At 38.7% G+C, this 26,843-nt stretch overlaps 1 protein-coding gene across 1 annotated transcript in view; it reads right to left on the minus strand.

Moving 5' to 3' along the window:
- The window catches only part of GRM8 (glutamate metabotropic receptor 8), an 837,366-nt gene that overhangs the window by 738,937 nt on the left and 71,586 nt on the right, over positions 1-26,843 (minus strand). The gene's annotated exons all lie outside the window — the stretch shown is intronic.

Here is a 26,843-nt window from a genome sequence, read left to right on the forward strand (position 1 = left end):
AGGCACTGCAGAGTGTTCAATAGCCCCACCTGCATAAAGTCCAAGCCTCAGCTCACACCCTCTACCTTTAACAATAAGAAAATCAGAAGTGAGTGTATGGATGGTTCAATGCGATTAATAACAACATGGATAATAGCAAATAATTAACATTTATTTTGTCTTACTGACACCGGCACTCCGTCAAATAAGCCACCACATACATTATTTAATCCTCACAACAATGTCTCCCATTTCACAGAGAGGGAAACTGAGTCACGGTGATGTTGAGCAACATGACCAAGGTCTTAGAGATCTTAAGTGAAAGAGCTGGGACTTCAGCTTCGGTAAGTCCGACCTGAGCGCACAAACTCTACTTGTCTGAGCTGGTTTCCAGCCCATCAGATTTGGTGGAAAGTGGGAAAAAACATGTATTCCCATGGTTTCTTGATTGTGAGTTATCTGAAAACCACTCCCATGAACTAGGACTCTACAGTTTGGACACGGTTTGTCAGTAGCTTGAATGTCTTACAAACCTATTAAGGGGCTCATTTTCTTCCTTCTCCAGGAGAAAGATTAAAAATGTAACCCGAAGACGTCAGGGCACAAGACAAGCTTTACTGATCACTGTAACTCACAGTAGTCACATCCGTATGTTACCTTTTTGAATAATGAAGCCAGTCATAAAAGAAACAATATCTGAAAAGGAACAGTAGTGAGCAAACTGCCTGATAATCAAGTCTAAATGGACTCATTGATTGAGAAATAATCCTCAGTATATTCTTCAAAATATTCACCGACTCCAGAACAACAAATTTAAGTTTCAGCTTTGGAATCAGTTGCTTGTTTTAAAATTACCGGACCATCTAGAGAGTACTATCAACCCCCTATCAGCACCCTTCAAGTACTTCATCACTACTATTCTTTTGCCTCGTCTGCACTAAACCTCCGTAGCATGTGGAAAGCCTATGTCAAAGTAGACCAGGATTGGGGCACTGGGCAGAAGTGTGTGGGAAAAAAGGATGTGAGTTCTTAACTTTAGGCTCTTACCATCAGCAGTTACAAAGAGGGCAAAAGTTAGAGTGACTGGAGAGGTTGAGTGAACTTGGTAAAGACACTATACAAAATCCCATAGACTCCAGGCCACAACTAGGGACAGCTCACCATTCATACTGGAAGCATAGGTTCCCTCACAGGCCTGTAGATAAATGTTCAAATGCTACCTCACCTAGAGCCACTGTACTTGCTGCTGGCTTGCTCTGCACTTCAAGGGCAATATACTCTTCGCCATACTTACTCGAAGGTAGAGTCATGGTTTTCCAATAACCAAGTTAGAACTAATTTAGGTGCACTCATAAATATATTGCATTGCTCATAAAAAGTCAATATTCAGTCAAGTCTATGTACTAGTGATCTTGCTTTGTTTCAGGTTTTCTCAGTCTCAGCACTATTGACAGTTTGGATTAGATAATTCTTCATTGTCCTGCACATAGTAGGATGCTTAGTAGCATTACTAGATGCCAATAGCAAACCCCCTCCCAAGTTGTGAAAACCAAAAACTGTCTCCAGACACTGCCAGTGTCCCTAAAGAGCAAATCATTGCTAGTTGAAAATCTAGGATCTAGTTGCTCAATTTGTACCATATCAATGGTCTTTAAAAGGTAAATGCAATTCTTCAGTACTACAAAGCAACTATTTGAAAGATACTTCATATTCCACATTACTGTGAGTCTCTGGGATTCTGACCCATTTGGACATCAAGTGCCCTGCCTTTCTTATTCTGGTGTTGCTACTGTATTAAATGGCCTTGGATGAAGGGCCAGGCCCTGCCTGGTTTTCTTCTTTCCACCTTCCTTTTCCAAACACCTGGAACCCTTGAATTCTACCCAGCTTTAGAATTACCTCCAACCTCATCTCTCAAGGACCAACTTGATTTGGCAATGCTAATGTCCTCATTATTAATGTCAGCTACTCCTGCTGTTTGTCATTAAACCACGTGGATCCAGGCCTGTGCCTTGAACAGTAAACAAAGGCCCCACTTACTACCTGATGTTGACAATTTTTCTGTCCTGTTCCTATACTTTATAATCAGTTTCAGAAGCCTTGATTCTGTAGGATAATGACCCTGAAATTTTCTGACCAGTCCTGACTCAGAACTGGTGACTAGATGCCGATGGAATTGTTAGCCCAATATTATTCTTTCTGCTCCTTGCAATTCCAAATATCACCTCCTGAATTCTATGACCAGCCAATACATGCTGATTAGACATTGTTACACCTGTAAGATGCCGATGACTGTGTTAGCTGCTTTCACCTACTATTCAGCAACACCTCTGGATGCCAACCTCAGCCTGTCAGTCTCATTCTGTAACCCTGCCCCCTGCCCAGTGCCCATTCCACCCACACAATTAGGGGGTTGCCAGATCCAGGTTTTTGCTCATGACACTGTAGTTAGCATAGGTAGTCTATGGCACTTAGACCTAGAGGGGACACTAGAATTATTATCCAATTAGCTCTTCCAGATAACCTGCCCAAATTTGACTTCAACCTTAAGCCAGAATATAGCTTTTCTAGTTGTATTATCCAAAAGGAGGTGAAGATGAGAAACCCAACAGAAACAGGATATACAGTGCTCCTTCACAACGAACGTAATATTTGAATACATTAGCCTTTTTACTCCCACGTATTTTTTTCAGGAAATGAAAAACTTTTGCAGTTCCCACTCCCATCAAAATACTTAATTGCATCGATTTCTCTACCTCATCTCCTTCCTTCTTCATAACTCCAGTGAATATAAAATTTAAGTACAGATAACTCAGAAACAAAAATAAAGACCTGTAGAGTGGGGCAAATACTTTCAGAACTTCCCAGAAGTTGGAAAAGTATCCTCAATACTAGTTGACTTATTCTACCAGCCTGCAGCATGGTTAGGGTGAGTACCCAAACCATAGAATGGGGAAATACACTCCAAATGAGGCACCGTAACAGCAAGAAAGGAAGTCTCAATGACATAAGCCAATTCACACACAAAGCCAATTGTTCCCAATGATAAGTAGTGCTCTTCAAATTGAAGGTCATAACTCAGAGGACTGGAAAGAATGACCTATTAAGGTTCTCTATCCAGTGGATGTAGTTAAATTAATTTAGTAGGTCTTGGCTGCATTTTTTCTTCTTCTTTTTAAGGAATGGAATAGAAAGTTTCAGAAAGCATTGCAAGCATATAGTAAGTGTAAGAATGTTCGATGAAACTTTTTTCCTGGATAGACAGTCTTATTGATTGATAGAGATATTCAACACCTACCATGCACCAGATACATTTCTACTTTAGCTGGTTTTGGCAACATGAATACTCATTATCTATTTCTTTGACCTTTAGATACATCAGTGACTACAGCACACAAAAAGCACTCATGATGCTTGCATACTAGTAGATAGAAATGTAAAATATATTTCTTAGTATGTCATAGCTTTTTTTCAAGTTCAAAAACTACTGTTTATTGTACAGAGATGCCCAAGAATTCTCTCCAGTACTCCAACAGGGGCGGACCCACACAATAATTGCCCTGCCACATTGGGAAGCCCCAGTCAGGGGTGAAGTGAAAAGAACAGTTCAAGTCATCCCTTCTCTCCCCTTCCAAAGACTGCCTTCAAAATCAAGCATGGCTCCTTGAAGCCATATTCTCTTCATTCTGTTTTGTATCTTCCCCTTTAATTCTTTCTGTTTCCTGCAGTTCTAATGGGTAAAGTTATTGAAGAGGAAGGAAAACAGCAAAGTGAACCAGCTTTTAGTGGTTATTCCCTGATAGTATAACAGATGGAGATATTTTGTTTTAATTTTTAATAAATATTCACTGCTAGTAACAGGCAAACCATTAAAATTATAATAGTCTATTCCCTTAGGCCAGTTAAACAACAGTTCTACATATATTCTTCCTAAATCTCTTCAGAGATGTCATAATAGGTATTAACTAACATCCAATTTGATACTTCTCAACATAATTATTTGCATATTTAATTTGTAGCAGCTGTAGCTTACATTTAGTGAGTCTCTAGTAGGAGACCAACACTCGCTATGTACTTTGTCTCTCATCTTCACAATGACCCTGTGAAGGAGGAATTATTATCTGCATTTTATTAAAGGAGACATTAAAGCTTATAGAGATTAAATAATTCGTCCATGATCATTTGACCAATAAAGTGGTAGAGCTGAAAGTCTCACAAATGCCATGTAGCTCCACAAAATTACTAATTCTATTCCCATTAAGTGCAGAAGGTTTATTGTGTGTGAAAAATGATTAACTCTTAGAAAATTACTTCACAAGCCTATGATGCTCCTTGTTTGCTCTTAACCACTCTTTAATATTTTAATGGCCATTGAAGACTATAAATAAACCATTAAATTTAGAACTGAAGTGTCAACACAAACACTTTCTCCTACCTTTGCTGCAATAAGTTTAAATATCTGGTTGCTCAAAATATTTTGATATGTCTTGCACTAAAGCTTTTTAATATTAGTAAAGATAGTAGGAGGATAAGAGGACAGACTCTGAGTCCTGAATGTCTGCTCTCAACTTCCAGCCCCACTGCTTATCAACTTTATAGCCTTGGGAAAGCTGTGCTTCAGCTTCTTCATCTGTAAAATGGGAATAATGATAGCACTGAAATGATTGTTTGAGGATTAAATGAAATATTATAAGTAATACACTTAGAACAATGTGAGCATTAAATAAACACTATGTATTTGTTATCCTTATGATTATTACTTCCTAGGCTGGTTTGGCTCAGTGGATTGAGCGTCGGCCTGCGAGCTAAGTGTCGCTGGTTTGATCTTCCAGTCAGGGCACATCAGAGAAGGAAAACTCTGACTCCAAAAAACCTCCGCTGCCTTGTGGCATACCTCTTCAGGAGAAAGGCTAAGGGAGTAAACCCCGACAGAAAATCCGGAGCCGGAGTCCCTAAGGCGGTTTGACGTTGTAGTCAACACCGGCAACTCCTGCGGCGCACCTGAAGCCAAGCTGTATTGACTCCATCTTTCCCTTGGATCCTTCAGCTGCAAAGAGAGGGGGGGTCTGCTGCATGGGCAACAGCAGACCCTCCATATCACCCTGCCCAGGCTCTGTAGCTTCAGCGTCATCGCAAGATGTCGATTCAACACGGGAGGAGACAGATACCGTGTCACTCCCGAGTCTGACTGCACAGCCATTCTCGGCGGTGCAGATAGACTCTTAAGAAGCTACACCATCGTCTCTCGAGACGGACGGCTGCCGATACGATACGATTACTTCCTAAAAAGCACTAGCTCACCTCATTTCACTAAGCATGAACGTCTTAGAGTTTATCAAGAAATAAAAGAGTAAGTTCTGGGGAAATAAAGAAATCTTTAAACTTGAATCTCTGTAAAGAAAGAGAATTGTATCGATTCCATCACTGTCCCTCATTCCCCAATTGCTTGAGTTGCTGATCAGTGTAGAGTGGATGCTATTGCCTAACTAATGCTGTTTTTGGAAAGCATTACACTTCATAAATTATTTGAAAAGGAAACAATTTTGTTTTTATGCTGATATATGACATCTTTGCTTTGCAAAATACAACCAGCATGTTTATTTACTGAGCAGAGGTCAGGACCATAGGTTTTCATGGAAAAGAGAAATCATAACCACTCTTAAAAGAAAATCCAAACCAATTTTGCAGTATAGGTCTTTATGTTGTTTTAAACAACTATCTCAAATATTTGTCAAATGAAAAGTTCAAGTGTACATCAGTACAAAAAAATGTAAAAGTTTTTGTCATCCTTTAGTCCATTCTGTTAATGATGCAAGAACCTCTCCTCATAATCAATTTCTTTACTTAAAAATGTCATTCTGAATGGACATTTTACAGCTGATTAACTTTTTTCTCATATACAAATATGAGACCAAAAAACATACTTTTGGTACATTTCCTTTCTGCTGATTAAAATGATGATTTCCTACAGATCTGCTGCTATCTACAGCCCTAGGAGAAAGGGATCTTGCAAATTATGTTCCTATGTGGCTTAAATATATTCACCTTTTCTCAAAAATATTTAAGTGAACAATTAACATTTGAAGGTAGAAAACATTGCCACTGCCTTCATCAAAAACTTAACACATTAAATATGTTACACATACAAATGTACTCAATTAACATTTTAATGAAGGAAAACAAAACAATAATTAAACAGATGACATTTTAATTAGTTTTTTCAACTGCAAATAACCTGATGGAAATCATTGTTAAATCTGACTTAAATATTTCTCCTCGAAAAAACACTGACCTCAACCTACCCATGATCATAAACATCTCCCTTTTATGTATTTACATAATTATAATGGCACATCCCTAAGTTTCCAAGTAAAATTTATCAGTGTTATGACTTACTCTATGTGGTATGCAAACAACAGCACAGTCATATAATAATTACATATTACAAAACACTTGTTTATGTGTTATGCAAAAACATAATACTAATGTACTTAAAAGCTATATTCTGTAGTTAAAAATTCATGCTAGGTCATTAAATCCAGATAAACCATTAAACCATTTTGCCAAGCTTAGCAGCCCAATTCCATGACACCCAGTTTTCACATTGCCATAGTCAGTGAGACCTGTCCCTGGTTTTGCAGCACACTAGGGGTAACTAATTAGGCCAAGTGGCATTAATTTCTCAAAGCAACATTAGATTTAATTCATTTTATTTTTTAGTTTATTTTTATTGTATTGTATTTTTTTCCATTACCATTTATCACCCCCCCACACCCTCTTCCATCTCCACCTACCCCCCGCCCCACAGAATGGCCACACTGTTGTCTGTGTCCATGATCATTTTATTTTTGACAATAAAAATGAGCCATTCAACACTTTGAAGCAGTGTGTAGTGATAACATGGAAAATGATGCCTAAAATATTAACAGACATTGAATTGTCAAGAAAACAAAATAATCCATGCTCTCAGGGTTGCCAGATTCAGCATAGATAGATAGATAGATGATAGATTGATCGGTAGATAGATAGATTTTTGGTTTTTGTCCCCTATTGATTTCATGGACTATAATTATACTAAACAACTATTCATTATTTATCTGAAACTTAAATTTAACTTGGTGTCCTTTATTTCACCTGGCAACCCTATTTTTAAAAGAGCAGTGTCTGTAAGATAAATTTACCTTGAAAAACATTTTTTGGTCTCTGCTAGAGAGTGAGCTATGGCAAAAAGGGGAGATATTTGGTAGTAGATGATGTTCTGGGCCCGGGAGGGTTCTAGGATGGGCCCTTAGCCACCATCAAGAAAGCGTGTCCAGGGGACAAACACTCTGTTTATTTAATATCATACCTGGACTTAAAAAGTTATTGATCTTCAGAAACACGTGGGTAGGACTTCTGGCCAAGATGGAGATCTAGACAGACATGCTGCATCTCTCTCCACAACTAAGAAGGAATACAACCACCTCAAAACTAGAGGCAATGAGAAGTTCTGGAAAATGGAGCTGCATGGAAGTCCAACAAACAAAGATATAAAGAAGAAATATTCATCTAGACAGGTAGGAGGGGCGGAGCCGGGACACAGAGGATACAGTGTGGTTGTGGCGGCAGCAGCAGCAGCAGCAGCAGGCCAGCAGAAAGTGCAGTCACACATTTTTAAAAGTCAGGAGGGACACCTGTGGAGCACTCCCACCACCAGACCAGACCGTGCAGCTCAGAAAAATAAAGCCTCATTGCTTCTGACTGTGCATACTAGGAGGGTGGGGCGAGAGAAGAAACTGCCCATCTCTCAGCAGAGTCCACTAGTTTAAAGGGCCCCCACAGTCCTAGAACAACCACAGACCCACCCACTCTGGGAACAACAGCCAGGGCAACAGCTAGAAAGGCACCAGTCCCATACAAAGTGGGAGAAGTGCCTGGAAAAGGGGCAAGTGCTGAGCAAGTAGCATTGTTGCCTCTCAGACTCCTCCCTTCATACAGTGCCACAACGTGGTGAAACGGGGTTGCCCTCTACTGACGAGTACCTAAGGCTCTGCCCCTTACAACGTAACAGAAGCGACAGCTCTACCTAAGACACAGGCAAACAAACACAAGAGTCTGTCAAGATGATGAGACAGAGAAGTATGGCCCAAAAGGGGGAACAGATCAAGGTTCCAGTGAGAGAATGAAGTGACAAGGAGATAGCCAGCCTCACAGACGCAGAATTCAAAACACTGGAGATAAAAATGCTCACAGGTTTGACAGATATGCTTGAGTACAGAGAATGCATGAGGGAAGAAATGAAGGCTATGCTATGAAACAAAGAAAAATCCACACAAAACCAATGGTGAAGGAAAGGAAACCGGGGTTCAAATCAAAGATTTGGAACATAAAGAAGGAAAAAACAGCCAACCAGTACAGAATGAGAAAACAAGAATTGAAAAAAATGAGGAGAGCCTTAGGAACTTCTGGGACAACTTTAAACATGCCAACATCCAAACCACAGGGGTGCCAGGAGGAGAAGAGGAAGAGCAAGAAATTGAAAACTTATGTGAGAAAAAAATGAAGGAAAACTCTCTAAATTTGGCAAAGGAAATAGACATACAAGTCCAGGAAGCACAGAGAGTTCCAAACAAGCTAGATGCAAAGAGACCCACACCATGACACATCATAATTAAAATGCCAAAGGATAAAGATAAGGAGAGAATCTTAAAAGAAACAAGCAAAAAGCAGAGAGTTACCTACAAAGGGGTGCCTATAAGACTATCAGCTGATTCCTTAAAAGGAACTTCGCAGGCAAGAAGAGACTGACAAGAAGTATTCAAAGTGATGAAAAGCAAGGACTTACAACCAGGATTACCCTATCCAGCAAAGCTATCATTTAGAATGGAAGGGTAGATAAAGTGCTTCCTAGACAAGGTAAAGCTAAAGGAGTTCATCATCACCAAGCCATTATTATATGAAATGTCAAAGAGACTTACTTAAGAAAAAGATCAAAATTATGAACATTATAATGGCAACAAACTCACAACTATCAACAACTGAATCTAAAAAATAAAAACAAAATCCAACTAAGCAAACCAGAATAGGAACAGAATCATAGGTATGGGGAATCATTTGGAGGGTTATCAGCTGGGAGGGGGAAAGGGAAAATGGTGCAGGGATTAAGAAGCATAATTGTTTGGTACAAAATAGACAGGGAGAAGTTAAGAACAATATAGGAAAGGGTGAAGCCAAAGAACGTATATGCATGACCCATGGAACTCCCCTGTTCAACACATTAATGTGGCCCATCACTTGCCACTCAAACTATGGTCCATGAAGCAGCATTCTGGAAACATTTTGGAGATGCAGAATCTCAGGCCCCTTCCCAGACATACTAAATCACAATCTGCATTTTAACAAGATCCTTTGAGTGATCTGCACGCACAATAAAGTTTGAGAAGTATTAATTTTCCCATACCAAACATGAAAGTCTACAAAGAACATCTCTTGAATGGCTGCAACAGAGCAGTCAAAACTGGCATCTCTGTTTTTGCCCAATCAAACCAATCAATTCAGAAGCAACTTCTCCACCAAATGAGTTTAAAATCCTCTTATTACCTCAGTAAAACAGGAAAAAAGACACACCTAGAACAGAGAGCTCAGATGAGAAAGAACAACTCACCTCCTAGAAAACAATTGATAAAGAATTGGTAGTTAACATTGGAGGTATTGCAACAGCAGGGACCACAGGGTAGGCAGGTCCCTGAAATCAGGGAGTGTCCTCAGTGAAACAGGAACACATGGATGCACAGTAGTGCCCAGCAGGGGCCAGAGTCACCAGAACAAAAACCAGAAAAGAAGACACAAGTGCAGACTGTCCCAGGTCTTAATGGTGAAGAACTGCACATTTAAATCTCAGCCCACTGGATCTCTTGTGCCCAGCCCTGGTGTGCCAGAAGCTAGACTAAGCACTCCACCTATGCCACCCCATTCAACCACAACTATAATAGACAATGTATTATTATCCTGTATCACAAAGACCAGAAAATTGTGAAATTCATACAAGACACACCACTGAAAGTGACAACACAGAACTTAACACCAGTCTGGCTCCCAGGCTCTCACGTGACCCTCACATTTGACCCTAGGTAGTCTACTGCCTCCTTCTATTCAGGTGAGTAAAGTACTCAAGGTTTTCATTACATAGTGTGAACACAATCATTCTCAGCTAACACTTTGGTTGCCTTCATAAAGTCCAGAAATAAAGAAGCCTTTCAGATATTACTACACACTCATATCTGAAATAGGCAGACCTTACTCCCAAAACAAGCTCACCAGCCCAGTGAGCTTAAGGACCCTGGCATTATGAACTGCTGTCTTCACAAGGTAGGTATTCTTTCCCAGCTGATTTTTTGTTTTTGTTTTTTAATAATTTAATTTTTTGTGTGTATTCTTTCCATTACCATTTATCCCCCTTATACCCTTCTCCACCTCCACCTTCACCTCCCCCCACCCCCTGCAATCACCACACTATTACATTACAATGAACATCAGGTTTCAGCAAAAATAAAGCTGTTTTCCTTCTTTGGGGAATAACATGCACTGGTATGACTAACTGTGTGACCACTTGGTCCCTGTGTGGGAGGTCAGGTCTTATGAGGGCAGCACTAGAGACTATATTCTGAAGGTCTCTCAGCGTGGCTGGAGGTAGGGGGGCATCTGTTTTAGTCCTTGAAGCCTGTGCTACCCCAGACTCTTCTCCATCCTTGGCCCACCTAAAGAAAATTATATCTTACACAATTCCAAATGAACTCAATCACCTAAGAGTTCTGGGTATGTAGACCACTCACCTCCAGAAAATCCCCCATGGAGCATCACCCTGGTAAGAGTAACTTATCCCTTCCAAAGATCTGCTTGAGTCATAACAGGAAACACACACACACACACACACACACATACGCACACACACACACACACACCCCTAAAACCCAATTACAGGAGGTTGTGAAAAGCCACAGAAACTAAGGGGTCATCAACAACATTTCAGCAGTAAATACATCAGGTGATCTTCTGAAAGGTGTTCAATCACGCTGCAACTTCTGCTTTTCATCATCACTGTCGTCTTATATTTCTTGAGTCTCTGCATCTATAGCTCTTCAAGGAGCTTTTAAGAAATACACATAAAGAGGTTTCAAAAGTTGAGATTGTGTATTTATCAAGAATCTCAGGGAAAAGACTGATCAGTGGGATAAGAAGCCTAGGCAGCATGGGGAGGAAAAAGCTATCTCCCCTTAGTTTACAGATTACAAACCTGAAGGGGTCTTTAGAAAGTTAGATGCCACCCTTTTTCCTATTGGCAGTATTAAACATAGATTATATTTTATATTCTGAAGGTTAATCAGTTTCTTGTTTGTATTCCAGACTCTTTTAATTAGGCAGATTAAAAAAAATAAAAAACAGTTCTAATATGTAGGCCACTTTTAAATTACTCTTACTACTTCTCACTTGCTAATTATTGAGTTTTCATGTTTATTTTTAATCTTGAAAATAGAAAAACTGCTATTTATCCTCCACTTCCGATCACCTTGAGGAAAAAGTGAACAAATATAGTGTAGGAACTGCAGGAACAGGTTAGAATGGTGTGATCCATGGAAGAAATAGGAGAGAACAAGTAGATATTTTAAGTCATTCAGGCCCAAGTTCACCACTTACTGAATAAAATTGCACAAGTTCTTCAACCTCCGTGAATTTTGTTTCCTCCATTTGTTAAATAAGCTAACACTCACCATGCAGGACTGGTCTAAGGCTAAGAGACAATGGAGGTAAAGCGCTTGGTATGATATAGAAATTCACATTATGACCCCAGTGATGGTGGTGGTGGTGGTGGTGATGGTGACAATGATGGACAAAAGTGATAAGACAGAATAGAGAGGGTGAAGATAGAAAGGTGGGAAAACAATACTGGATACAGTTGATCCTAAAATCAAGAAATTATCATGAGTGAGTACCTATAACAAAGGAAATATTTTCCCAATCTGATTAACAACTTGATTATGTTTTTGAAAGATTTGAATTAAATTGTAAGTTCCATTGGGATCCAGTCTGACTGATGTTTAACTCTGCATTCAAATTCACGGTAATCAATAATTGATCCCAGGAGAAGACTGGCCCTAATGTGTCCCTCAATGGCCTTTTCCTTTGCAAGTTTATTCTTGAGCTCTTTTTATAAATAAACATAGGTGTTATGAGGCAGAAATTATTTCTTTAAGTTGGAAGCACAGCTGATGACACTTGGAGAAAACAATTAAAAGATCCCTGAAGCAATTTTCCAAAGAGGAAAACCATGAATAAAATTAATTTTTAGGCACATTTTACAGAACTGGAGTTCAACTGCTGAATGATACTTATGCTCTTAACAGTTTGGAACCATTTGTCAGTCAACAATTAAATTGTAAGCATTCCATTTGTACAACAGAATAACAAATGAGTCAATCTTTTAGCATGAATCACAAAAAATATTAAGTCTTGGGTTTCTTGAGGAGTTCACATTTTCTGAATGTGAACATAAGGTCACATTAATCACAAGACCGTAGCCCTACTTATATGGTATATCACATAAAAGTTTTCATCACCTGCTGGGAAATACTGTATCTTTAGCATTTGGATTGCTTGGGATATTGGAAAGAAGATTTCATTAATGAAGTATGAGACTCATTTTAGTTATAGGCCTTGGGAAAGGTGTCTTTCGTGGCCATCAGAAGCACTTCTTCAGGCAGGAAGTCACAGTTAACCCAAGTGCCATGCACAGCTAGTCCCAGTCCAATCCTGGTGACCCTGGCAGTCAGAACCACAGTAAAGGAAAGAGAATTTCTTTTTAATTAATAGCAAAGGGACTATGAGAATGTGGGATAAGGTGAAATCTAGACCACAGCTGGAACTTTCATAGTAGGGACACCTTTGCCACCACAACAGGAGAGAAAAAGTAAAGGTGGATTTGGCTGTAGACTGGTTTTTACTTTGGTTGACTTTGAGATGATACTGAACAAATATCTTCCATGTTCTCTGTGAAGCAGTAGAAGGTCCTTTGTTAAGAGGTGGGAAGTGAGGAGAGTGGTGATTTGAAACGGTCACTGTGGATGTTGTAGGACAGGCATATTGGGACACAGAGGACTGTCAGGCCTTGTGTGAAGTTGACTATGAACAAAGAAGAGCCTCAGACTTCTCAATCCGCTTCTGTCCATTTCTCCTGCTAGACTGGACTCCTGAAGGCCTTAATTGATTTAGTGTCATGGGCACATAGCTCAGCTCCTGGCACAAAGTAGTTACTCATAAATATTATTTAAATTCAATCAGATATAACAAATAGCTGAATTGTTTCAGTGCAAACTAACTTTAGACACCAGAATTTTTTAAGTTTGCCAAATACAATTATTTGTTAGTGAAGTCCAATATATACATGAAGGAAAACTGAATGCCTGGACTCTGCATTTGAGGTCTGTCAGCGGTATAGAGAAGGCCAGCTGAGAAGTTCAAGTACAGGGGACCTGGGGAGCAGATGTGTAAAGGTTAAATGGCTGCCCAGTCACCTCTTCAGAGTGCCACCTTGAGGGCATTAGGGTTCTAGAAACAGATCAAGGGAAGCAGCAGCAGCTCGACATGACGCTGGTTCTCTAGTAGAGTTACGCTGGAATTGGAGAAAAGCTTTGAGGGAAACCATCACTCTGACAGGCCAGCTTTCTAGTTTTGCAAAGTGCATTATTCCCTGGAACTCAGAAAAATAATAGAGTGTGTTTAGCTCTCTCTCAAGATCTAACTCCTGCCCCACTTACAGCCCTTCCAGCTTCTTCTTGCTGCTTCCAACCCAGCACATTATGTTCCAGCTATTCCAAATTATGTCCTGATTTGAAATGTCACATGGTTTTTTAAGTGCCAAACTTTATATAGGATGTCCCCTCTCATTGGAAGGCCTTGCTTTCTATCCCATCCATTATAAACTCTGCAAAGGCTATCTTTCTCAGAGAAGGAGATCCCACTCCATCTCAGTCATTGAACATACCTTTGGCATTGAAGAAACCACATTTGATGTAACCTTCTCTCTCAGGGACTTGAAAAGTGACTGGCACGTACTAAGATGCTCAGTGCATGTTTGTTGAACTGAGTTTTACCATTTACCTTACCTACCTTGCATACAAATGGTAATTTCTTAGGTATCTATTCTTTTTGACATTTCCTTTTTCCAACCCATGAACTCAGTCATTTTTTCTTCTTAAACTGATTTTAGAACCTCATACTATATATACACTGTTGGGTTTTAGATAAAGCCCTGAATGATAAAATATTTTATATGATTACTGACTTCTTTACTTTGTTCAGGTTTTTTCTAAAACCCAAACAGTCTAGAAATGGGAAGATTGGTATTGATTTAAGGATGCCTTAAATATTATTAAGACGTGGAAGGTTATAGAAATAAGACACTGATTGTTTTTCAAGTTCAGGAATATTAGGATTAGACACACCCCTGGAAGCCAGAAGGTAGCTTTAGAATAAATAAAAAGGACTGCTATTTTATGCTGCAGGTGGTAAACATGAAACTCTTTACTTTGAGAATTGGTACAGACTTGAAAATATAAATAGGTTCTAAGAAAGACTTAGCTATAATCTACAATGTTGGTTCCAACATGTCATTGAGTAGAAATTAGAGCTGTTTACCTTGTCAGCAGGGTGCACCCACCCCACACTTATGCACAAGGTGCCATTAGCATCCTGGTCATAGCTGCTCCTCTGAGCACGATACATCCAGTTTGATTTGATCAGTTCAGCATCACATTTCTGGTGCTTTCACACTCTCAACTATGAAATTTACTTTCTCAAAATGAGATGCATTTCTTTCTTTGATTCATCCTACATAACGGAACTGTCATCAATCATTTAAAATAAAATACCATCCAAAATAGTTACTTCATTGAACAAGAACATATGGCAGGTCAAAAAAGAGTGAACCCCTGCCATGAGCCGAATGTCTAAAGCTGTGCTTGGGGAGGTAAAAACTGAGTGGCTAAGTGTACTGAAGTAGATATTTGGTATGCTCAGCCATATTGCCCTATGTAGGAAGGAAAAGGAAAAAAAAAACAGAGAGATGTTATCTAGAACCAAATGACAAGTTTGGTTCACGAAAGTTTTAGTCACAAATTTTGTCCTCAAAATTTCACTCAGTAAACATAATGTTTATCGAACTGCATACAAATGGCTGGAATCCCATGTCAGGAATATTTAAGGAAGTAGAAAAGGACAGTGAAATTAGTCCTGTCTTTCTTATGCTTATTGTAATTTAATATGGGATCGGTGGAATTGGAAGAAAATCAAGGGACTTCTTGGCTTGAGAACATGGTTAACAACAGAAAGCAGAGCTTGTGGCTGAGCACAGGAGAGGCAGTGGGAGGTAGATAACATGGAACGGAGGCACTCCTGGTAACTGACACACTCAGTGGCCACCAGCGCCCATTGTTATGGGACATGGCTAAGTCTAACAAGGGTTACTTATGTTTATAGAATTGCCATGTTGTAAGAGGAATTTCTGAGAAAAAGTAATCCTTTTTAGTTTGTAAGGTTTTTCCACCTTTCACAAACTAAATCTTGTGTTGGTACACTCATTTCAGGAACTCTGTGAAATAAGTGTCCCCATATCATTATTACGATGTGTAAACATTAAAGTCTTCCCTTCCAATATGCAAGTTATTGAAATCTTCCCCTGGCCTAACCTTAGAAAGCCACAAGGGAAAAGAAAAGTGTATGAAATCTGAAGACCTAATATAAAGACTATGAAGAAACTGGGGAGTAAAAGGTCGGTAGTAACCAAGTGAGTAAGAAAAATGGCAGCCAGTATGGAGGAGAAAGGGGCTATGTATGGACAGATAGTCTGGGTGTGTACGTGTACTTGCGTTCTTTTCAGTCTGTAGAACTTTACTTGCACCTCACCACTTGAGCAGAAGAGCAGCACCACCTATCCTGCAGCAATGGTGCGGTAACTTCAGGGCAGAGTTGCACTCTGGCTGGTGTTGGAAGAAGCTGAATAGCCTGCTTCTGAATGGTCCCTCCACCTGTCTGTCCCATGTACAGCCCTAGCTTAGGATCAAACAACCAAGGTAGAAAAGTTGTAGGAAGAGAGAAGTTTCTTATTGAGAGGGAAGTAAATGTGAAGCTCAAGTCCAGGCTTTAGTGCTATGAACTGTCTATTCTGAGGCACACCAGCAACCTCGCCTCCTTAGACCCACCAGGATGACATAAGCTAGGAAACGACTTTGGTCAATAATATATGTTCTCCTTTATTAATGATTTTATAACAAGTAATTTTTTCAAGGCTTTTTTATTTTTTATTTATTTTATTTATCTGTTTTTAGAGGGAGGGGAAAGGAGAAAGAGAGGGAGAGAAACATCAATGTGCGGTTGCCTCTCACGTGCCCCCAACTGGGGACCTGGTGTGCAATCTAGTCATGTGCCCTGACTGGGAATTGAACCAGCAACACTTGGTTCGCAGGCCGACGCTCAATGATTTTATAACAAGTAATTTTTAACTGAGCCACAGCCAACCTAAAACAAGCATGGAGAAGAAAACCTGTTGCTAACACTGAAATTTAGGGGATTGGTTGTAACTGCAGCCTAAACAAACATTAATGATATACACAGTTACAGGATAGAACTGAATAATAAAAGTAGAAGACAGAGCAAAAGTTGTAATACAATTATAATACAATACCATTAATTAAAATAAAAAACACATTCACATGCAAAACAATACTGCAGACTTAACAAGGATACACACATATTTAAGACACCATACATTTAAGTCATACATCAAAGACACAAGAGTGAATTCTAAGGGAGAGAAGGGAATTGGAGCAATGATCAGGGAAGATAAAAGAGAAAGAAAATAAAACAAGTCTTTGCACTAATCCATGATGATAATGCCCTATAAACTAAAGTATCAAAAAAAGAATAAAATCTTACCTTTTGCAACAGCACGGACAGACCTGGAGAGCATTATACTAAGTGAAATAAGCCAGTCAGAGAAAGACAAATGCCATATGATTTCACTTGTATGTGGAATCTAATGAACAAAATAAACAAACAAAATAGAAACAGACTCATAGATACAAAGAACCGACTGGCAGCTGTCAGAGGGGAGGGGGATTGGAACGCTAGATGAAAAAGGTGAAGGAATTAAACAAAAATGAAAAAAAAAAAACCTCATAGATACAGACAAGAGTACGGTGATTAAGAGGGAAAAGGGGTGGGGGGAGGAAGAAGAGGGTAAAGGGAGGATAAATGGTGATGGAAGGAGACTTGGCTTGGGTGTTGAACACACCATACAATATACAGATGACGTATTAAAGACTTGTACACCTGAAACCTATAGAATTATTTTATTAACCAATGTCACCTCAATAAATTCAATAGAAATTTAAATAAATAAATAAGATTTGGGGAGCAGAAGGAGATTAGGGGACTAATCCTTGCAATATATTGTACTATTTAATATTTGCTGCTAAGATGCTATAGCCTGAGATTTTATCAGTTAGATACTAGCTTCAGAAGTTTTAGGTGGTATTAACCCTTTAAATGCAAACCATTCAGATGCATATTTCAAAATTTATTTGATCTAAAATTTTTAGGCATGGCTCAAGAGTGCTTCATTCAGTTTTTTATCTTTTCCTGAATAAAGGTGCTTCTCACTGTGCCATGAAAAAAATAAAAGGTTCACTTAATTCTATATTTGAAACCTGATTAAAACAAATACCACCATTACAGATGATTAAAAGCTAAAAGTTAGAAATAATTGGCAGTTATTAGAATAGATTTAAAAAGTAAGAAAGCAACTTAAGAGCTTTTAGAAATAAACACCAACTTTATCGGGTCTTATAGTTAGAAAAATTGCTGTTTTCAGAGATGTCTTTACCCCATGTCAAAAGAATATGACATTTAGGCCAGGTAAGGGATAAGAGCCTGACAGACTGGAATGGTAATGGGACAGTACTCAGAACTGGCCTCTGAAAGGCTAGTTACAGATTGTTTTTTCCCACTCAGATATATAGCACCCACACTGTTCATTTTCTTGTCAGTGGAACCCAAGGCAGAATCAGGAATCCAGGGGCTGTACAGACATTTGCGTAGAGACAGGACATCCCATTCATACCCAAAAGATGGCTGACTATACTCTCCCAGTCTTTTCACTGCCCCTTAGCTGTAGGTTGTGGTAATAAACAGCTGGTTGGTATCCTCCCTTCTGTCTCGTTCTGTATCTGTTGTTGTAGCCTCCCTGAAGAGCCCACACCAAACTAGAGTGACAGCATACCAAACTCTCCAGACAAATCCTCAGTCCCCAAACATGCCATAAAGCATACTTTATAATAGAAAGGTCATATGGAAATAATGCTGACACGTGCTTTCTAGTGCTCAGGTTTGGCAGGAGAAAACACCAGGCTGTCAGCAAGTGTATATAGCTGCTTAGCTGGAGCAGCTCAGAGAAGGAAAATGAATTTGCTTCAGCCTCTCATGGGTATTCTTTGAGTTATTTTTTTTTTTGTCAACTAATAATAACAGGTCTGATCTATTTACATACAAGTCCCCTTGTCTAAAATTACTTATCTATGTTAAGTGTTTTAGCCACTGTTTGATAATAAGATATAAGACAAATTAATTGTGAACACAGAAAATTAATGGAAAAGAAACAGTCTGAGTGTATGCTGAGTTTAGTCACCAGAATCTATTTTTAAAGATGACCTGATTAGTTGTTACATAGACAATGGGGAGAAAAGAAACATAGGCAAAGCTTTTAGACAAACCCACCAGCAACTTTAAATGTATGACATTGTTGGAGCTGTTCTACAAAAGCTTATGGCATGATTTTAACACAGCTGTCAAAAAAGCCAAGCCAAATACATGAGAAAAATAACAATGTAAGTCTCTGGGGGCAAGGGATGTAATTGAAAAGTGACCATAAAAATTATTTTAATAATTATTAATCTGTATGTATCTCCTAATTTACTCCCCATTTAGTAAATCAGATTGTAATCATTTTGCCACAGCCCCCCCTCAAATGTACCTGTGTGTAAAGTCATTGAGCTTTATACTGTTTTTATGAGAGTTAATGTTACTAAATGACAAATAGATCAAAGAAAAAAAAGGCTTGTCTTTTCTTAAATTAGCACATTCTAAAATTTAAACGAAATACTCCAAATGCCGGATTCCCCCTAAAGGACCGATATTGCATTCAGTGCATTAAAACTTCTTGGCCTGGAGCTGACAACTGTCCCTTACCCAGAGCCTAAAAACAGAGCTTGGAAAACATATAAATAAATAATTCTGAGCAACCTAAATACACCAAAAAAAAAGAAAAGAAAACTTCTTGAAAAGCTGAAGCATACTGCTTTGTTATTTTTGCACATAAAAGATGACTCTGAAAATTGATTTTACTTCCACAGTGGGAAAGCAAAGCTAACTAAAAAACAAATACTTTAATGGAATATAAAAGAAAATATTTAATAGAGAGATTTTATAAAAGCATTGGTTAAGCATGAGAAAACTAGAAAATGGTATTTTAAAGCCTATTAACATAGATCTCTTTCACAAAAATACTAATCTAATACTATAGCAAAAAAGTAGATATACACCCTTCCTGCTTAGACAAAGCTCCTGCCAACATTACACATCTTCAGATACTTGCATCTCATTCTGGTTAGTGAGTTTTCTATGAAAACCTGCCGGCAGAATGTTCAGGTTTGAATGACAGAATAAACTGTCTCATGTCATTTCTCTCCACCCAAACTTTAAAAAAAAATTTTTTTTTAAAGAAGTAAAACAAAAATTGATCACCACATGGCAAACAAACAAAAGTCTACAACCTAAGCCTACATTACTTCAGAAAAGACTGAGGAAAGAGAAGATTCAGGAGTGGAGCAAAGTATCTCTGTGTCAGGAGTTTCAGTCACCCCCCCCCCACACACACACACACACAAACACACATACCCACTTCAACAAGGCCCTCATAGGTTACACTAGGGAGCTGCAAAATCCTGAGCTCTCACATCAATAATAAATCCAGAGAAAGGCAAGCTTAGTGGGCTGCCTCTTCCCCACTCTGGAGAGCTAAAGAAAGGCTGCTAAAAGAGAAATAGCAGTTCTCTGGCAAAAGGGAAGTCTCTGGACCACACAGGATGAATTGGGGAAGGTTTGAAGCATGCCGAGACCCCCCTTGGGAATGAAGCTCACCTCTCAACCTGGTAGACGTTTAGCATCACCTTACTCAGAGGTGAGAGTGGAGTCCAGACAATCTAATAACTGTGCCCACCCCTGCCTGCTCCCTGCCACACTCTCAAGAATTAATAAAGTGGATTCAACCCAAAAAAAAGCAAAGCCTGAGCTGTATTTTGTTAGAAATAAGCAGGTCTCCTACACGGTGGAAAGACAGTCAGGTACAATGGCTATTTCTGGTGATGGGATTGAGGTAATTGTTTTACTTTCTTCTCTATATGTTTCTGACTTGCTTAGTCTTTATAATGAACTTGAAAGTTTTGTGTAAAACAAAAACAGGGTTTTTTCCATTAAAAAAATAATGAAAGAAAAATGTAACTCTGGTATTTAGCTAATCACACAGATTTTTAAGAACCATGAACCTGAGATAGAAGCATAGCAAATCATACAATGTTCCCATCTTTATCAGATAAACCCAGCCCATTGGGTACTTTGATCTTTGAGAGAACGGAAAAAGAAAAGAGGAGGGAAATATCAAGAGCAAAGGAGGAAACTGATCTGTGAGACATGGAGAGCTGGGCAGATACTGGAGCAATCAGGGGAGATAAAGTCTACCACCTGGCCCCATCTTTTCCCTCCCACCCCACACTTTTCCAGGTGACTCTTCCATCATCTCAGTCATTGCCAAGCCCTGACATCCAGTTTCAGTCATCTATAGTCAGGGCAGAAACTGAAGGGGGCTGACATGAGAATTAGGATACTGTGAAATGCACACATATGTATTCTGTATGTGCACATAGTGCTGCTTATGCAGAACTAGTAGACTTATTCCAAACATGAATGGCTAATATTTGAAAAAAACATACACTTCTTTACTTGAATGTACTTTTTCTACCAACAAATGGAAGTTAAAAATTTAAATTAAATAATTAATCTCTATAAGACATGAACAAACAAGAATCATAATGATAAGCAGATTTAAAGGGAGCACAGCAGGATAATGTACTCTTTGATACTGTATGTCACCTTTCACCATCTTTCAATGATTAAATGATACACCATTATTTTATATGCCATTATGAAGGAAAAAAACGTTATCACATAAACTATAACTCAATGCCTTCTTATCACATCAACTCTACAATTCTGATCACAGGGATGTTCAAATGTGTATCTTAGAGCAGATGAAATGCAATGTCACTCATCCCTCATGCACCACCATTAGTTATGTGATTCTTGACAGCTTCCTTAATGCTCCTGGTTTGTTTCTTCAACTATAACAATGTGTTGGACTTTTACCATTTGTATCATATGGTTCCAGATCTCTGGTTTTCTCCCAGAACTAACACAGTCTTGGGCCTGGAGGCCTTTCAGGGAGTGGGGAGCAGAAGCTCTGGGTGGGCTGTGCTCCTTGGAAAGCCTCAAGTGTCTCTGAGCCTTTTCGGCACCCTCGCCTCAGGTCCTGGGGGAGGCCCTGGTGAAGAGGCAACCATCCTTCCTCAGCCACCAACCCTCTCTCACCAACACCTCCATTCAGGGATGGTCCCCAATTGTACCTACTTCCTGGTCTCTTGTGTCCCAGGCGAGAAGAGGGAGATGCAAAAAGAAGACTTGAGGTCTCTTTTATCTAATCAACACTCCAAGATCGCCTTCTTCCTGTCAAGGAATGGTTGCCTGGGTAACCAAGTATTAATAGGAAGTAATTCCTATTCTCTCTTTTTGCTACACTAACCATTCTCCTGATCCCTCTCTCCTGTCTTACTACAGAATTAATAGTAAAAAGATTTATTTAATCACACTCTGCATTTTAAAACCACTGCCAGCTTCCAACAGCAAACTCCAAACTGTCTGTTACTGGAGGATTGTCTTAAATGGACCAGAACTATATTTCTCATCTAAATATTTTAAACCTAATTGGAACATAGCAAAGCAAAGCAAATTCAAAAGCATTAGAGTAGCTTCCTTGTGCCTTGATTTATCACTGTCTGAGGCTGGTATGTTGAAATATACACATTTTATAGCATCATGATTGGATGAAAATAGGAATGCTTTTGGAAGGGAAAAGGGAAAGAAATTTCCTTTTTTTTTTTTTAATTGTTGTTCAATTACAGTTGTCCCAATTTTTCCCCCATTGCTCTTTACCAAAATACCTAACTGCACTGGCTTATCAATATTGACACCGTGGATTATTTTCTTTAGTTATGTGGGTGTTGGTTGGGGTACAAGGTGACAAATCCAGGGTCTGTAGTACAGTGAGTCTCAAAGGCATCCTTGGTAAAAGGTGTGTGGCATAGAGGGAGATGTGCAACTCTAAGTGGGAATGAATTGCAATTCCATTTCCATTCTCTTTCCTTCTCCCTCCTGCTACGTGCCCAGGAGACTGACTTCTATGATCCATACCAGCCTGCTCAAGCCCTCTGGCTTCCCATTGAGTTTAGCCAGTGGAAAGGACTTACCAGGAATAAGGTCCACAGCTCCTGCCATACAGTCCCAGCCTACAGCTACAGGTCTCCATGGGCTTCAGCCATCTCTTCAAGCCTAGAGAGGTGGCAGTGACTTCCCACTGTAGCTAACCCTTGGGTGCTTCATCTTCCCTTGTTGAATTCCCTTAACCCTTAATCCTTTGCACACAGGCCTTTCAGTCACAACTTTCTTCAGAATCATTAATTTCTTTGAAAGCAATAATAATATATTTTTAAAGTAGTGTTTCTCTTTGAGAGATTCATTCTAAAATATTTAGGGATAATTGATATTTAAATGAGGTATCTTTGACCATCAGTTGATAATTGTTGTAGCTAACAGATTGGCAAATGCATACATGGGACTTATTTATAATTTTCTCTCTGTTTTTGTACATGTTTGAATTTTTTCCATTGTAAAAATATTTTTAATGAAAAATAAACTCTTTTAGTCACCCCTTTGGGGTATGTTACCCATGGGGACCTGGAGTGATACAGGAGTAGCGACACAATGAGTCAAGAATATTAGCAAGTTGAACATGCCTTATTTTATAGTTTTGCCTGGAATTATCCCCCAAAAGCAAAGCTTCCAAATAATGTGTTTTTCATCTTTTCTAAACTGGGACTATACAGTAAAACCTCACTAATCCACCTTAATTAGGAGAGCCATTCAATCTGACTCAGAAAAGATCTATGTAAGAAATTTTATTTTTAATTTTTTAAATTGAGTAATTTATTACTTCCCATCTCAGGCTGGCCGTCACACACTCTCCAATCTTATCTCATAATGTACCTTTTTGTAAATCTTTATGGAAAACTTCTCTTACAGACACCTTACACATGCTTTCCTCACACTAACATAGAGGTCCCAGCCCTCTCCTCTTCTCTTCAAAATTCATGCTTCTCAAAATTCAGCTCGTTTTAACTCTTCTTTAAAGACTGTTTTGACCATATTGGCCAAAATTAACTGTCCTTCATAGGAATTACTATCTCTGCTTCACCAGTCACCGGGTGACTTTGGGCAAGCAATTGACCTCTAAGTGCCTCAGTTTTGGCGTCTGTAAAATGGAGCCCTAACAGTGCACATTTAACTAAAATTTACATGAATATTAAGCAATACTATTTGGAATTGGCTAACATTCAATAAATGTTAGCTACTATTGTTATCATTTACTCAACAAATATGCACTGAGTTTCTCTGATATATCTATACTTATTCTGTTTTTTTTGTTTGTTTTCTGATGTTACAACAATAAACAAAATTAAGCCCCTGCCCTCGCTGAGCTTCCTTTTTGCAGCAGAGATGAATATAAATACATAAAATAGGTAAAGGTATGGATTTCCAATAGTGCTAAGCTCTATGAAGAAATGAAAACAGTAAAAATGATGGAAGATGTTACCTTTAGATAAGGTGATCTGGAATGCCCTAAGAAGGTGATATTTTGATGAAGAGGCACATATGGAAATTAGTTTTTAAACCAGTTTCACTGCCTAAGAAAAAACTCTTAGATAAATAACAAAAACCTGCAAATATTTGTGAACTATATGTTTTCCAACTACATAGTAATGATAATCCAGAATTCCAGCCTGCACTGGTAGACTTGTCAATGGACAAATTCCCATTATAAACCTAGTACTCATTCTCAAGCTGTATTTCATGGCCATGTTAAATGCTCTCAACTTCTCATATTGTCTTTTTTTATACTCACCTAATCTTTCTAACACAGCACTTTGTCATCACAACTTTTTCACCCTGTTGACAGATTCTTCTCTTGCTGCTATTTCACAGACTTGGCCTTTTAATTTCTTCACCTTTAATTGTTGCCTCAGAAATTGCCTTTAGTCTGAATTATACCTTTAAACTGCTTTCATGCTACCATTCACTTGTTTTCCTCTTACATCAGTCACTGTCACTGAACTCTTTCATCTCCTACTTTTTTTTTACTCTGTTTATTCTCTTCATTCCCAAATTTAGTCAAAGGGAGAGGAGATTCCAAAAGATGCTGCTAACTCAGGGTAGAGATAGGGGTGGTGATTGGGGGTGCAGAGGAGGGCAAAAGACTACATGGGGGGAGCAGAGGATCAGAGAGATAAGACATGGGTGAGAAGCAGTAACATCATCTGAAAGACCCACCATCATTTTTCTGACCATTTCAGAATCTGAGAATTAATAAAATAAGGATTTGCATTAGAAAGTGTCAGGAGATTCATGGAGATAAATATGACATGTATTCTCAACAAGGGGGGGAAAGTAAAATGAAAACTGTCACCATATGAGTTCTTTTTAAGTGGGTTAACGGAATAATTTTTTTTTAAATTCTAGCTACGTAAGATAACAATGGACAGTTGGAAGCCTGAGTCCCTGGGCTTTTCTGCATGTGAAGCAATAACCACAGGCAAATACTTGGCTGTCTGCTCCTTTGCTATGATTTCTTTTTCTCTTCTTCATACATAGGACCCCAAGTCACTTAAGAATAGAAAACATAAGAAGATAAAAAATTAAATTCTTAAGATTAACTTCTAAGGAATTCACCAACGACCACATAAATTTAGAGCCTTTCCTCATCAGGAACTCAACAACTCAGATTAAAGTGATTGGTTTCTGAAGCTGTGATAAATGAGGGCCACCCAGAACCAGCCTCATTTTCATACTGTTGCAGGCCCCTCATTAGTGCTGGGATCGAGCCACCCTCCAGAGATAGGCTCATGCCACTAACATTCCCAGGTACCAGGAAGGGAGCCATGTCACCTTCTGGACGGTACTCTAACACATGCAACAATAAATGTTCTACATATGAAAAAAAAAAATATGAAAGAAAATATTGCTTGCTTTTCAGTAATAATAAAAATACAGTTTCATTATCTCACAAGTTAAAATATCACAGAAAAGAAAAGAGACCAAGAGGTCCAGCCTTTTGCTCTCCCACATTCTTATACACAGATTTCCTTCATAAAAATATTCTGTATTGTCCTCATTCAAAATTTTTAAGAAGGTTGTTATAATTCTTTCTAAATGACATGTTAAAATTTACATTGCTTGACCTTCAAGTGGTCTCTGGTGTGACACATTCTAATCTTCCAGATAATACTTTACCCTGATCAAAGGAAAGGATTTTTTTTTCTCCTTTTGTGTTTGGATTAAAAATTATAATCTGCTGGCATGAGCCGAATGAAATTGGAAGTTTACTTTATTGAAAGAAGAAACTCATTAACTCTGAAACATCCTTTTAAAATCTAAAGGTTTTGCCCTGACCAGTGTGGCTCGGTTGGTTGGGCATTGTCCCACGAAGTAAAAGGTGATGGGTTTGATTCCTGGTCAGGATACAGGCCTGGGTTGCATGTTTAGCCCCTGGTCAGGGTGTGTAGGAGAGGCAACAGATTGATGTTTCACCCTCACATTAATGTTGCTCTCCCTCTCTTTCTCCTTCCCTCCCTGTCTCTCTAAAAATAAATAAATAAAATCTTTTTTAAAAAAAACTTTGCCCTGGCTGGTGTGGCTCAGTAGATTGAGCACCAACCTGTGAACTGAAAAGCTGACAGTTCGATTCCCAGTCAGGGCACATGCCTGGGTTGCAGGCCAGGTCCCCAGTTGGGTGGCATGTGAGAGGCAACCAATCAACATTTCTCTCTCTCTCTCTTTCCCCTCCCTTTCCCTCTGTCTAAAAATAAAATAAAATAAAATCTTTAAAATGCCTTTAAAAAAAAAACCTGAAAATTTCATAAAAGGCATGGTGTTTCCAGTGGCATGTGAAAGGTGAGGAAAGGGGATAATTTGACAGAGATGAAGGCAAAAAGGGGAGTGGTCTGTAGAAAATTTTCAACAATAACTAAACTGACTAAAAACTGGTCTGCATTTTTATTATCACACATGCCAGTAATCCTAAATAATGTGACAAAATATATATAGTTTTACATGTTCTAACAATTGCTGTGGTTACTGTTGGATTTTCATATACATACACAAACTTTAAATTGGCACATTGTACTACTAATCTTTTAATATACATTATAGTCTTCAAGTTAATTCAGAGAACTCCCAGTTATATAGCTAACTCTACATACATGCAGTCTCAGATTTATGTGTTCATTCCATAAGTAAATTCAAGAAGATTCAGGAATCATTTCAACTCACTTTGGGTACAGTCTGTGTCTCCAACCTTCGTGATACTCTGTATTCCTACATTTAAGCAATGAATT

Source organism: Furipterus horrens, unplaced genomic scaffold (genome assembly GCF_987537825.1).
Source record: "Furipterus horrens unplaced genomic scaffold, mFurHor1.1.pri manual_scaffold_9, whole genome shotgun sequence".
In the NCBI taxonomy this organism is placed as follows: domain Eukaryota; kingdom Metazoa; phylum Chordata; class Mammalia; order Chiroptera; family Furipteridae; genus Furipterus; species Furipterus horrens.